This window comes from Chrysemys picta, chromosome 10, assembly GCF_011386835.1.
Source record: "Chrysemys picta bellii isolate R12L10 chromosome 10, ASM1138683v2, whole genome shotgun sequence".
In the NCBI taxonomy this organism is placed as follows: Eukaryota; Metazoa; Chordata; order Testudines; family Emydidae; genus Chrysemys; species Chrysemys picta.
In genome coordinates, this window is record NC_088800.1 from 13,715,258 (window position 1) to 13,730,583 (window position 15,326).

Sequence of the window (15,326 nt, forward strand, 5' to 3'; positions counted from 1 at the left end):
ATCTTATTCCTTTTGTGCTGACTTTCCACCAAGATTCTCGCTGGAGGAGAATTTAATCATAAAAAAGAAAAGTTGCCTCTGAAATTCATTTTCACATAGGGAATTTCAGAGTAACAGGGAATTGGAAGCGCAGATTCCAGAATATTCCTGGAAAGCAAATGCAGAACTTGTAATCACACGTATTCTCAATTCTGAAAATTAAACTCCTCTGGGAAAGAAACAGAAACATACACTGTGCCCTACTAGTGCATAACAAAACCATTGGAGAGACACACAATCTATTCATGGATTGTTCACCAACAAGAAAGGAGGCAAAACTTGCACAACAAATTATTTGTTCTTAGTTATTCTTGTTATAGTGAGGGGCATTTTATGAAGAGGGAGTTCCAAGGGAGATACCAGTGAAGTTGGACACTTTCTATAAGCTGGTAGCCTGGGACCAACAGCCTTACAAAAATGGGAAGAACACAATACTCACATTTATGAGTTTTCAAAATGGAACGACTGGAACTCATGTACGCCATCCTTTTTTTAAGGCCAGAAGGATCCATCTAGTCAGTCCTCGGACCCAGATAGGCCTGTATGAGAATGTCTGCACACAAACTTGCAAAAGGAGAGATGAAAGGAGTGAGGTAAAACCCACGACAACTTCAACAACACCACCAATCCATTAAACTGTCTCTAGGTATTCCACCACCCATCCATTAAACTGTCTCTAGGTACGGAAGTTGGTCCAATACAAGATATTACCTCACCCACCTTATCTCTCTCATTTAGTCATTTCAGCACAAGTCTGTGTATGGCCACTCTTAGTTCTGAATAAAAGTGGCTAAAGTCAATTTAGCTAAAGTTGGTTTGTTACCCATCTTAGTGAGTTGACTTTAGCCTGTTTTAGTTCAAAAGAAGAGTGCTCACACACAAACCTGCACTGAAATCATGAAAGAGGTTTTAGGAAACTGATTCAGTTAAGGATACAAGTTTGTGTTTAAACCAGCATGTAGGGTTTGGCCCATCTCCCAGTGAAGGCAAGTGAGACTCCTGTTGAGTTCAATATGGGCTCGATAGGGGTCTGAAGGATGCATGTGGCAGTTTCTACACAGATCTTTAAAGATGAAGGGCTGGTGCACCAACTAAAGCAGACACACCTGAAGGATTCATTCTCTTAGGCCTACTATCCATTTTGGCTCTTTCAGGCCTCTCCTTCAAGCAAGGAAATAAAAAGAGAAAGAAACATCAAAAAGGCTTCCCCCCCCCCCCCAGGAAAAGCATGAGGAGAAGAAATTGTTAAGAGCCACTGAATACATCTTTCACTAGGGAAGCCGCAAACACTCGATGCATCTTGTTGGCATCAGCTTTGCTCAAGCTTTATGGTTTCCATCATCTAGTGTTTTTATTAAAGAATAATAAAAATAAGGCACAAGGCCTTTTTCTCTCCTCTGTGCCATTCTTCGCCACTGGACGCAAAGAGAGAGAGCACTTTTCAAGGAAGGATAACAAAACCATGAAAACAGAAGCAAAGGCAGAGATTTCGCCCGCATTCATGTTGCCCAGCACTCTTCTGCTTAATCGAGCACTTCTCCAGCTTTGCATTTTGCTCACACTCTGATCCTATTGATGCTGAACTTTCTGTGAAATGAAGCTATTGTACCTTGGCTTCTAATTAGATTAAAACTCCCTTGCAAAACAGCCTCTTAGGTGGATCAACAGGCTAAAAGGAACAACTCACCAGTGTTAGGGATGGGGGAAAAAAACCCACAACAAAATAGAGCTGGGGTGAGAAGCAATTAGGGCTGAAATGATGCCATTTAACCCCACTTGATCTGCTTGACTTCCCGGAACAAGGGGTAAATCTCACCGCACCATGGGTATACACAGAGTTTGGCTTCAAGTCCTGGCCCTACCGGGTTGCTAGGCCTGACATGAGACCTGTCCGTTTTTCCCAGAGGGTGATGTTCCTACCACTTCGTTGCAGCATTTACTCACCAGGGCTGAGCCAGAAGAGCAGAAAGGCAGCATCACACCTGGCCCCAATGTGGACCAGGCTCAGGGCAGTGTCTCTGTGGTCTGGGACTGTACCTACACTGCTGGGCTTATTTTGGAGAAGGGGGTGGGATGTATTGCTTCAGAGTCGGGGGTAATGAAGTGACCAATATGTTTATGGCACCCAGGATAGAATCAGAACTTTCTCCTCTTAGTGTCATCGACCCTATATTGCTTGAAGTAATAGCTCAGTTAGCTGAAGTGGCAGGGACTTTTGCTTTTAGGATGGCTGCTTTGTGGTATGGGGCAAATGCCTGGGTGAGTTATTAAAGTCAACCCTCACAGGCACCAGTAAAAGTGACCGTCATGTTAAATGCAAAGACAGGTGGTTTGGTTACCAAGGGTCCAACTTGTACAGGATGGTGGGATAGAGAAAATTACAATTAATAAACCCTTTAAAGATTCCCCAAAATAGCTTTTTCTATACGAGTGTCATAGCTTTAAAGTCTCCATTCTTGAGCCCTTCCAGGGCTAGAAACAAGTGCAGCCTGTCACAGTGGACATCTGGGATTCTCCCTTTTCCAGTGATATAATGCTCCTATTTCTAGGGCCTAGTCTACACTTAAAATACCAGCATTGCTATCTCTGTCTGGGCTGTAAAAGAAACCCTCACACCCTAGTGACATAGCTTGGCTGACAAACCCCCCAGTGTAGAAACAGCTATGCCGACAGAAGAGGGCTTCTGTCAGCATCACCAATGTCATTTGGGGAGGTGGTGTTCCTATACGGCAGGGGTTCTCAAACTGGGGGTCAGGACCCCTCAGGGGGTCACGAGGTTATTATATAGGGGGTCGCGAGCTGTCAGCCTCTATCCCAAACCCCGCTTTTCCTCCAGCATTTATAATGGTGTTAAATATATTTAAAAGTGTTTTTAATTTATAAAGGAGGTCGCACTCAGAGACTTGCTATGTGAAAGGGGTCACCAGTATCAAAGTTTGAGAACTACTGCTATGCGGGCAGAACTCTTCCTTCTGTCAGTGTACCCTGGATCTACACTAGGGAGCTCTGCTAGCATAGCTATGTTGACAGACTCTGTAGGGCAGGAGTAGCCTCCCTCAACGGGTTATGAGATATTTGACCTTAAACTTCTCTCAGGAGCAAGGCTTACCCATTCTGGGCTTAACCAAGGTCATTTCCATAGGAATATTTTACACATAGGATTAAAAAAGGAGACATATTTGTGGCAGGTTGATGATTTTAACAAAAAGTGACAACAGTTTGAAGCTCCATGGGTTTGGAACGTTGGAACTAGTCCTGGCAGAGATGGAGTAGTGGGCAGACTACAGGTGAGGAGGGCCAGAGGTGCATGATAAATGCAACGGCTCTGAGACTTATTACATGGATATCACCATTGCTTATGTAGGAAGAATAGAGAGATAGATAATGACCTCCTCAACTTCCATATCACTTTAATTATTGTGTCAGTTTTGGTGCCTCTTCACTCGTTGCTCAGACTTTTCAGGTTCACGCTAGGAAACCCCAAACAGAGGTGGTTAATATTGTGCGTTCTGTTCTCCATCCACCTGGCTCTGTTTATACCCCGAAGGCCCCTTATGTATTTGCATCTCTGTGCCACTGTAACACCTACATAGCATTTAGTATGTACCCCTCAAAGATATTGATAAGTGGCTCCCAGTGCTCTGTGGCAACCTTCCTCTTTTGGCTCAGAATCTCCTGCTGCTTAAGGACTCAAGCGGCTCCCATTCAGATTTGGGGAGCTTCCAGTACAAAGAGCTGAAGTCCTCTAACCAACTGGATATCAGTTGGCCCAGGGCTGAGGCAGGGGACTATTGTCTTCTAATTACTCAACTGTACAGTGATCCAAGGCCCATGGAGCAAAAAGGTGAATGTTTCCAGTGTTGCGTAATACAAAGGTTTACGGTCACCTCCATGACAAAAGGGGTTGAAGTAACACATAATTTAGTGTCCCATTAAGGGGAAGGTTTACAGGTTTCCAATAGTGTCTATGTTTCCAGCTGGTTAGTCCAGATAAGGCTTTTAAACAGCTCCTTTTACCCCAAACGCTTGCTACAGTCAGCGTCCGTTTACTGTTCAGGGAGATATATAGCTGTAAAGGTAAAGCAAACTTTAAAGAGGTAGCAGCTAATTATGAAAATTAATTAGTGAGCTTGCATGGGCTAGATCACTAGCTATTCAGTCAATAAATAGATAACTACCTGACCTAAGTCTGTAATTGAACTCTAGAATGGCCCATTGCAGAGTGAGCATGGGCTAGTGTATTTCTTTCACGGTCAGAGTTAGTGACAAAGGCTATAAGCGCCTACAACGCCAGGGTATAACAAACCTGTTCCAACACTAGGGATATGTCTACACTTGGAGCTGAGGGTGTGATTCCCAGCTCAAGAAGATGTACCTGTGTTAGCTCTGATCAAGTTACTGTGCTAAAAATAGAATGCAGCCATGGTGGCATGAACTGTGGAAGGGGCTAGCCGCCATGAGTTTGTGCCCAGGATCTCAGATGGGTATGTACTTGGGGTGGCTAGCCCCTCCCGCTGCCCATGCTGCTGCGGCTACGCTCTATTCTTAGCATGTTAGCTCGATCAAAGCAAGCAGGAGTATGTCTCCTTGAGTTGGGAATCACACCCCCAGCTCCAAGTGTAGACATAACCTGACTCATTTAAATAGGTTCCTACAAAAGGGCTGCCATTTGCCTGGCTGTCTATCTATGCTGTCCTGCGGCACCCTTCGCCAGGGTATGTGAGCACATAGGGAGGATTGGCAGGGTTCTTTCTAGGTTATTCACATAGCTCTGCTATCTTCCAGGATGTGCTCAGAAACCTTGTGGGGGATTACAAGATGGTGGAATGACTCAGTGGAAAAGGCTTGGTGAAGTCAGCAAGGTCTTTCCCTGAGGGGTTAGACACATGTACAGTGAATGGCTAGAAGGTAAACAGGAAAACTCTCCAGCTTGGGGTTCAACGAGGCCCCATGACCCAACCTTCCAAAAGGAAACTGTCTCTGCAGCAGTAATTCTTCTAGCCTTTCCCCTGATCATCTCTGCATGGGGAGCAGAAGCCGTGCAGATATTAACCCCTTTTTCACCAGGAGCCAGATAGAGCCCCTGCCCCCATGACAACGCTGATTGTGCTTTCCTTAAGTCAAATTGTAGAGAAAGAGCATGTAGGCCAGGCCTGGCACAGCTGGGAAAGGATGACTACCCACGGTCTGGCAGAAGCCAAGTGTTGACTCCCTGGTAATCTGATCCCACACTGGGAAACACCCATTGATATGGCTCAAGCGTCTGTACGCAGTGGCCCTGTCATATGTTTCTGCCATAGATTTGGCCATGGCAGGATTAGAAACACGGTGGAGATCTGATCTTTCCTGGTCTTATACAGCCATAGAGTTTTTAGGCTAGAAGGGATCACCAGATCGTCTAATCTGACCTGCACTATATCACTGGCCACCAACACAAGCCAGCCACCCTCACAGCAAGCTCAACAACTGGAATTAGACCAAAGTAGTACAGCCTTCAGGAAACTGAACTGTTGCTCTTTCCTAAAGTATTGCTCCTCACTAGAAATGGAAAAAAACGTTTGCTTGATTTTGAACCCACTCAAACACCTGGGGTTCCAAAGTCTGACTGTTTTTTTTTTTTTTTTATGGAGGTTCACATCCCAGGCTTTGAGAAAAGGAACAAAGAGGTGGGATCGAGACTCATAGACTCATAGACTTTGAGGTCAGAAGGGACCATTATGATCATCTGGTCTGACCCCCTGCATGCTGCAGGCCATAAAACCGTCCCTACCCCTTCCCTGGACTCTGCTGTTGAAGTCCCCAATCCTGTTTTTAGTGACTTCAATCGGCAGAGACCCTCCTGCTAGAGATCCCTGCCCCATGCTGCGGAGGAAGGCGAAAAACCTCCAGAGGCTCAGCCAATCTGCCCTGGAGGAAAATTCCTTCCCGACCCCAAATATGGCGATCAGTAAGACCCCGAGCATATAGGCAAGAGTCTCCAGCCTGACCCCTGTTAGCCATTATACTATTTACTTACCATTGCTTGGTTTTCCTTGACGCCTTGACGCCCGTCCAATGGAAAATATACAGGGAGGAATGGATCAGGCTGGCTTCTGGTGTAAACTAGAGCGGCCTCAGAGCTACCTAACTTTGTGCCAGCTACCAATGGCCAAGGATTAGAGAGGCATAACTATAGCCTGGGCACACACACCCTTTCTCTTCAATGTGCCCCCTCCATATGGGAGTTCCAAAGGGGCGATCAAATAGTTGCTCCAGTGGCCTGATGCTGCTAGTGGATTTCCCCCTGGAATACAAAGCAGCTGGAAACGGGGACAGGATCTGGGCATGTGAGTTTAAATTACAGAGGAAGAAAAGGTTTGTGAATTAAAGTGAGTTATAGGAACTTTACAAAACTAGAATAAATAATCTGAGAGGTTCAGCAAACCACAATGTCCATGAGAGTCCCCAGTCACTACCTAGTAAATACAAGTCTCTTTATGTTGATTATAGAGTACTGCCTGCTTTAGATGCTGGGGTCTATTAGACACCAAATTAAATTTTATATAAGTAATAGTCAGGAACTTTCAGGTAGCTTTGTTCAGCAAATAATGAAAAGCAGCCTGAAAATCAACTTCCCTAGCCATTTAGTTTATGGATAATGCAGGAGAAAGTAATAATAGCAATAACTTGAGATTTATATAGCTCCTTTTATTACAGAGAATCCCACAGGGCTTTACTCATGGCATTCTAAGGGATTGCTCACTCCCTGCTGAAATGCAACGATTCTGGGGTGGAATCCAGCCACCATTCTACGGCAGCAATAACATCAAGTTTTATTAACAGGGGAAAGGAAGAATAACCCCAGTTGGAACTACAGTGGGATTGTATGTAGGCAAAATGTAATCATCTGAACTGGAATTAAGCCAGTCTACCAGATTTAACAAATCTTCTGGGAAAAAGGGCTGAGGATCATCAAGACCTTGATTTTACATTATGTCTGAAACAGCCCCAGGCTGGGATATTGAGTGAGATCAGATGCACAGGGAAGAGCACCTTCTACTAGTCACCAACACTACTTCCTGGCAATATCTTGTTTTTTGCTGAAGGCTCCTCATCCAAGTCCAAACTTGCTTAGTGTAGGAGAGATAATGAGGTCACAATACAAGTAGTTGCCAGTCCCAGCGTGTAACTGCATCACTCTCAATCAATGCTGGACTTCCCTTGCACATATCCCCCCAACAGAGGTCCAAGTAAGCCTGAGGCCTTGGCTACACTTACCAGCTAGTTCGACGGCTGGAAATCGAAGTTCTGGGTTCGACTTATCGCGTCTAGTCTGGACGCGATAAGTCGAACCCGGAAGTGCTTGCCGTCGACTGCGGTACTCCAGCTCGGCGAGAGGAGTACCGCGGAGTCGACGGGGGAGCCTGCCTGCCGAGTGTGGACCAAGGTAAGTTCGAACTAAGGTACTTCGACTTCAGCTACGTTATTCACGTAGCTGAAGTTGCGTACCTTAGTTCGAATTAGGGGGGTAGTGTAGACCAAGCCTTAGTGTTTTTTATTCTTAGATTGTAAGACTTCAAGGGAGTGTTTGTACAGCACCTAGCACAATGAGGTTCCAGTCCTTATTTGGGCAGCTGGATTCTACTGCATCCTGCTCCTGCTCATCATCAATATCATTCCAGAAATGTTCGTATCTCTTTCCATTAATTTCAGGGTTAGATTACTCTGTCTTTAGCAGTCCATCCTAGGCCTTATTTTTTTTTTTATTTCTGAGCACTGACAATACAGAGAACTAAGAGAAGTACATAGATGGGAGCACCTGCAGTACCACACTTGTCCCTGAAGGGGTCATTACAGGGAAGCCCTACCTCCCACACTTCCCCATGCCACCTTCCCTCTTCCAAACATGATCTGGAGAGATCAATTCTGCAGGTTAGAGGAGAATTGATTCTCTGTTGTCCACTGACTTCTAGGCTTCTCCGTTGAGATGGCCAACAAGGGTGCTGATCAGTGTGATGCTAGTTTTTTGTGTGTGGAACAGCTCTGAAGCCACCAAATGGCAATAATTTAAAAAACAGAATGGGTTATTGGGCTGAGCTGTCCCCCGTTCCAATGAGCGGGAACCACAATTCTTGCATTCGTCTCAAGGTGCCTAAGTATGGGCTTGGGTGCCTAAACTTGAAAAAGTTGACCCTTTGCCTCTCTTTGTATTGGTTCCCCTATTTGTAAAATGGGAATAATAATTACTGACCCACCCCACGGGGGTGCTGGGAGAACTAATTAGGTAATATCTGCAAAGTGTTGCAAAGTGCTCTGTGTATTACTGTTAATTATTCGTAGTCACCATCAGCCTGGGCTGGATTATAACTAGTGACCTAGAGCTGGAAGGCTCCATTTCTAACCCCTCCAGGCAGTTACACCTTAGGCAGTGTTAGGCACAGGGTGTGCTAATGGCTGCTGGTGAAGAGGATTCCAGGTACCCGTGTAGGGAAAGACACACGGTTTGCACCTGAATTACCGAAGGAGAAAATGCCTCGTTATCCAACTAGTTTCCCTCTTTCTTGAAACAAATGAGGATTTTCAGTGACTCCCCACCCCCAACCGCTTCTCTCTTACACATACACAATTCCTAAGTCTATTACAACATGGGCAGCTGTGGGTTCAGACCACACATTGGTACAGTGTCTGAGCCCTGTGGGGGCGGCCTGGCCAAAGCCCTGCATACCTACGCCAGAACACACCCAGGTGTTGAGCACACTGTCACTGAAGGGTCTGTCCTCTCCCTTCCATGAGTGAGCACCAGAGGGTGCTGTCCATCTGAGCTCAGCTTCATCATTGTAAGCTCACTTGGCACTGTACGAAGCTGATCTGAAACTTTAAGCAGCTCCTTTCTCAAAAGCCACATGATCAAAGCCTAGCTGCTCTGGATTTTAATAACGCAGGAAAGATGGGCCACTCAGTGTTTTGGGAGAAGAAAAATCTGTTTCAGTTATATCCATATAGTCTATAAACAGAGATGGGTATATATGTGACATTTGAATTTGTAGTATCCATCTTTCCTAGAACAGAAAGGCTAATAGCACTACCTAGACTAAGGCAAAGTGTAAGGCGGTATGTTGGGATCTTTTGCCGGAGAGCTGTCCGTGCACCTCACTGCTGACTCGCAGCACCTCCATTGTTCCAGTCCTGGGCTCCCTACACACCTGTCAATGCCCCTCAGACCTGACCAGCAATGCCCCAGGCTGTCTCATTCTTTAGAAAATTGCCAGTTGCAATCATTACCTTTAATTAATACCCTGCTGGTGATTCATGTAAATACATGATCACCGGTTACCTTTGAATATGGTAGAATTCCTGAGTACCTGTCATGGAAAAGCCGGGGTGTAATAATCAGTGTAATTGCAGTACCTCATGGAAATATTGGTAGGATTAATGGTCCAAAATATTCTAAGACCATTTTTCAGTTTACCCTAGGACGCCAAACCTAGGCAATACAGAATGTTTGAATGCATCTTCTGCTTACTGAGACGGAATCACAGGTGTTAGTAAAGTAGTAACTCAATATTTCTTATTGACCCTACTAGAATGTATGTAGTGTTGTAAATGCTCAGACGTAGTGAAGCAGTTACTGTGATTATAAATCTAGTCCATGGTTTACATAGAGTCTTGATTTCAGCTCAATTAATGTTTGTATTCTCTACCACTCCAGGTTTTCAGTTTTACAACTTAGCAATCTGGTTTGAACCAGTGTTGACAGTCTGTGTGCTGCATGCTGGAGTGATGAAGCAAAACAGACATATATTTGAAATGTGTTCTAATAAGACACTAGTTGTAAGTATAAACTAGTGTTCATTTGTCACTTCCCAGCTGTCTGGGCCCTGATATGCTGTGCCACGAGATCTCAAGGCACTTCACACGGTAATGAAACAGATACAAGGGATACCTCGGCTAGCTAGGCAAACATGGGAATCTTTATGCACTCAGCTACAGCTTACACATTGGCTTTGACAATCACAACTCATAAATGGGTAAGACTCAAGACCTCTTAGGCTACCCTATCCATAGCCCCGATTGATGCAGGATTGCTCTCCGGTGATTTGCCCCATCCACTTTTAAATTACTCAGTTGAGGGCACTTGTGTCACTCCTCCTGAACATTAAAACCTGTTTTATTAACAGAGTTTTTCCAGGATTCTAGGATTGTCTACACCCCTTTTCAGTAGGGATGGCAGATCCTGAATTTCACACTCACAGCAAGGGGGCAAAAGGGGCTCTCTAATGTAGCCCAAAGAAACATGAACAGTGACGCGCTATTTCCTGATCGCACAATCCTGCCTTCACTGAAGTCAGCATGAACCACGCTGTTGATTTCAGAGGCAGCAGGATTGGACCCATAGTGCTGTACTGTGAAGCTGTCCTGGCATTAATCTTGTACACACAGTCTCCTGATGCAGAGCGGGAGAGCTACTAATCGAGCCACATAAATATACATTATTTGCAGTTGCTCAAACATCCACTTTATTATTTATTATGATCATTATTATTATTACTATTTTATTTATTACTGTGCATAGGGGTCCCAATTAGGATCAGGGTCTCATTGGTATGGATGCTATATCAATACAAAATGAGACACATTACTATAAATATAAACATCCATTCCTTGAGTTAACTGCACCCACTGAATATCACTGATTCTTCTAATATAAAACATATTGGCACCTTTTATTTCAATATGTGTGTTCAGTTGAATGTCTCCTAATAGTGTTAGTATCCCTGGTCAAAGTGGTTCCTTTGTTGCCTTCCTCTTAAAACTTTTTTATTTTCCTCGAATGCCATAGTGACCTTTTGGTCAACATGAATTTCTGAGCTCTAGAGAAATCCAGCTCTGCCCTTTTCATTGTTCAAATCACACACTGTCTCTGTCTCCCCTCACCTCTTTGGATTTCATTTCTCTGTAGTACATTCCAAATGCACGAGCCAGAGAGAATGAGGGGGATGGACAACTTTGCAATTTGAGATTTATCAAAATCTTTTCATTCCAAAATGATGGCCTGGGAAATTGCATCACCAGAATCTCTGTCTGGGGAAGAAAGAGCAGACAGGAAAATATTTCTGCAGAACGATGAACTCTGATGTTGGTATCTGTTACATGGAAGGATTAAAAAAAAGGGGAAGAAGAAGGAAAAAATAATGCTGGAGAGAAATGATCTAATGCTTTTTGGCTGCTGTTACTGGAGAGAAAGGCTAGGCCAGTTTTTTTCTGCCCCTGTTTAAAATTAAAATAGAAACATTTACTATATCTCAGGTGGGAAATCAGAGAAATTCTGCCTTTGGTTTTGTCACTGGTCCCCTCCGACAGCTCTTACCAAAGCTACAATTCTAGCTCTAAATCAGGGCTGAATCATGTAGAATTATCGAGCCAGCTCCTCAGTCGGTGTAAATCAGCATAGTATATGGAAGTCAGTGAAGTTATACCAATTTACACCAATTGAAGATCTGGCCGTCGCTATTGTTATTTATTATTTATGTTGCCGTAGTACCAAAAGGCCCAATGAGGATCAAGGCCCCATTGTGCTGGTTGTTGCACAAATACAAAGGAAGACATGGTCTTTCCCTGACCGTCCTGCAGTCTGAAAAGAAAGAAGGTCCTCAGGTGGGGCCACCAAGACCAGAAGAACTGGTTAATTTATGACCATGTCTAGCAGAGACCATTAGTGTCCCCTGCAGAATTATGTGTGTGTAAAGTTTAAAATGGAGTGTTCTTTATGTTACAGAAATGCAACAAAAATGATTTCAGGGTGTTCTTCGTTTTTCAGACACTGAATACTCAAAAAACTTCTTCATGTAGGTGTCAGCGTGGGTCCCAGTGTGGGTGCATACAGGCCTCAGGTGTCCTAGCTTGGAATCTGTTCTGAATTATTGTGTCCATTATGGCTGTGCACGCTCCCCATGCCTTCTCGTGCACCAAGAGCGGAGCAACCACAACCCTCCCTCAGTTCTCTCTTACTGCCCACTGCAGTGAGATGGAACCTGGACAGTGTTTGACATGCTACTCATTCTTAGCCTCTAGCTAAGTGTTTACCAACTTCTTGAAGAATTGTCTTCTTTCAACCATCTTTCGATTCAAATAGACGTTTTAAACCCTTCTATTTTGGCGCATGCGCACGCACACACACACACACACACACACACACACACACAGTCAACCTACTGTATAGCAGGGTAAGGTGGTCTGTGATGCCACCATCATGGCGGATTCCAAACCCACGGTGTTTCTACCCTGCCCATCATGCAATAGCCTTATGCCCGTGTTCAACAGGCATACAGATGTCTTTGGACCCTCGAGAAAAGACATATCATTGAGAAATGCTCCCTTGGTTGCTCTTTCTCACCTCACACCCAAAAATTCAGACTCAAATTACTTTTACATGAGCAATCTAAGAAAGTTGCCTCCAGTCCTTAAGAGATGGGAACTGCTGAGTTGAGCTCAGGAAGGCTATCCCCAGCAAGTGCTCCAATTTCTATTCAACTGATGCACCTGATATGCCTCAGTCTCACCATCCTAAGAGGCTGTTGCTTGCCGGTCACCTACAGCGGGATCCAGCCTGACACATGCTTGAAGAGGGAAGAATGGTTATTTGCCTTATTGTAACAGTTGTTCAAGATATTGCAATCAGTGTGGATGCCCTCCTTTGCTGCTTTTGGAGTCCTCAGCCAACACAGGCTTTGAACTGCGAGGGAACTGAGGGAAAGTTGTGATCGCTGCACCTTGTATGCCCTCACACAGCACCACAAAGAGGCACATGTGCAGGCCCAATAGCCACTGCTGTTCAGACAAGATTCTGAGGTCACGCTCATGAGGTACAGGCACACCTACAATGGGATTCACTCTGACTACATAATCAAAGAGCCATAGTTACTGCAGGGTAAGGAACTGTTATTTTAAACTCAATTTTTGGTGAAAATGGATGGGTCACAAGCCTGGTAATTAAATATGGATCTTTTTAACTGTGTGAATCCACCCCGGCTTGGCTACATGACTGAAATTGCTCCCATCCAATGGCTACTTGGTGATCTTTCTCCCACTCGTTCCCAATCTAGTTCTATAAGCAGCCATCATCAGTATCTAGAAGACAGTTATATGGAGAGCAAGACTATCAAGAGTTCAAACTTTTTTTATGAAAAATGTCCTTTTTTTAAAAAAAAAATGAACATTTTCACAGATTTTTTTTATCAAATCTGAAAACTGTAAAACTGAAATGTTTGGTTTTCCCTCTCTCTCCCTTCCCCTTTTTGCTATTTTTTTTCCATTTTGCCACCAAAAAGGGGAGTGAAAAAGCAGAGTGAAAAGGAGAAAAAAATACCAAAAAACTGAAAACCAGAAAAGTCCAGGGCATAACGCTGGACTGACGAGAAATGGTTGTTCCATGTAGCTACCTTGTAGATTTCAATTATTGGCACGTTTGAGAAGCAGGCCGAGGCTTAGACTCTGGTGGAGTGAGCCTTGATAATCAGTGAGAAAGGTACACCAGCCAGCTGGTAAAACAATGAAATACACCGTGTTATCCATTTAGATAGTCTTTGTGATGAAATAGTCTGACCTTTTGAATAATCAGCTATAGCTACGAATAGACGGGGTGACAGTTTGAAATATTTAGTTCTGTCACTGTAATACCAAAGTGCACTGGATACATCTAGAGCACAAAGCTGCTTCTTCCCTTGTGTAGAATGTGGTTTTGGGAAGAACACAGATAAAGTAGTAGATGGGTTTAAGTGGATCTCCAAAACCACCTTGGGGTTGAACCTTGAATGAAGTGTCAGTACCATGCTGTCCTCATGCAACAATGTGATGGGGATTCAGTCATGAGTTCTTGAAGCTTACTCACTCTTCTGGCAGAGGTGTAGCCATCAGAAAGACCTTCTTACGGATCAGATGGTGGATAGAGCATTACAACAGGGGCTCAAAGGGAGGCTCCATAAGTTTAAAGAGGGTGATGTTGAGGTCCCATGCCAGAGCAGATTCTCTGAGCAGTGGGGAGTTATGCATTAGGCCCTATCGTGCGTTTGGAGAGTCCCAGCCATGCAACGGTTGAGTGCCAATCATTGATTATTGTTTCAAAATAAAAATCACTGTGCAGTTACAAGCCATACTCTTCCTATTGTCAAATTAAGTAAGGCACAGCCCAATTTAACGTGCCTCTGCTGTGCTGTTGATGTTAGTAACTATTATTATTTGTAAAAAGAACAGGAGTACTTGTGGCACCTTAGAGACTAACAAATTTATTAGAGCATAAGCTTATGCTCTAATAAATTTGTTAGTCTCTAAGGTGCCACAAGTACTCCTGTTCTTTTTGCGGATACAGACTAACACGGCTGCTATTTTGAAACCTATTATTATTTGTATTACCATAGCACCTAGGAACCTCAGTCCTGGACCAGGACAACATTGCACGAGGAGCTGTACAAACACAGGCAAAAAGACAGTTTCTGCGCCAACTTCGTTGGCTAATCTAGTAATGCAGTGCTGGAAACTGACTAGTATTCTGATGCCAATTCCTGGCCTCACTGAAATCAACGACTGGACAATTGCACATCTTCAAGGTCAGACCCTTCACAAGGAATTGTACTGCTGAACTCCCGCTCGTGTATGGAGCCCAGTGCTGACTTCCTTGGGGCTCTCCACAGGTGCAGGGTTCTAGCCACATGTTCCTCTTTGCAGAATTGCGGCCTGACTTTGTAAAACTCATTAAAAAAAAAAAGGCCAAAATCTCCCAGACCCCTTTTGTCCTAATTTTTCAAGAGCTGTCTTGAAACCTGTAACTTTTACTGGAAAGAGGCTAGTGGCAGGCGCCACTGCATTAGAAAAAAAATGAGGTGTTGGGCTATTTTTAAACCTACTGAAATAGCACCAGACGGTTTCCACTTATAGGAACTTGTGCTCATCTTCTCCTGTGCCTGGAAAAGGATAATGATTTCTATGAAGTAATGATCCTCTCATCACAAACAGGATCCTGAGTGATGAGCATAGTTCCCTCCCCTTTCTTGGTATTTGTGTTAGGCTATTTTGACTTATTCCCAGTTACTTTTTTATTATTATTATTTAAACAAAGACAATTTAATATTTTTTCACTCTTTTTCTTCATAAGAAGAAAATTAGAAGCCGTGAAAAAGCCTCTTGCTCTGCTAAATTGTTACTGACTAATACAACGGCAGGCACCTTGCGTGGTGGTTTTCCCCATAAATCAGCAATGGAGAGAATTAGGTGGCGAGTGAGGACGATGTTTAATCAGCACTTGTAGGAAATCA

General features: G+C 44.0%; 1 protein-coding gene and 1 long non-coding RNA gene across 3 annotated transcripts in view; one reads left to right on the forward strand and one right to left on the reverse strand.

The window, feature by feature from the left end:
* Positions 1 to 15,326, forward strand: part of AGBL1 (AGBL carboxypeptidase 1) — a 400,010-nt gene that overhangs the window by 311,899 nt on the left and 72,785 nt on the right. The window lies entirely within an intron of this gene.
* Positions 1 to 15,326, reverse strand: part of LOC135973902 (uncharacterized) — a 123,012-nt gene that overhangs the window by 1,698 nt on the left and 105,988 nt on the right. The window contains exon 2 of the long non-coding RNA XR_010590948.1: positions 479 to 603. This is a non-coding gene — a long non-coding RNA (uncharacterized LOC135973902). The remainder of the gene's footprint in view (positions 1 to 478; positions 604 to 15,326) is intronic.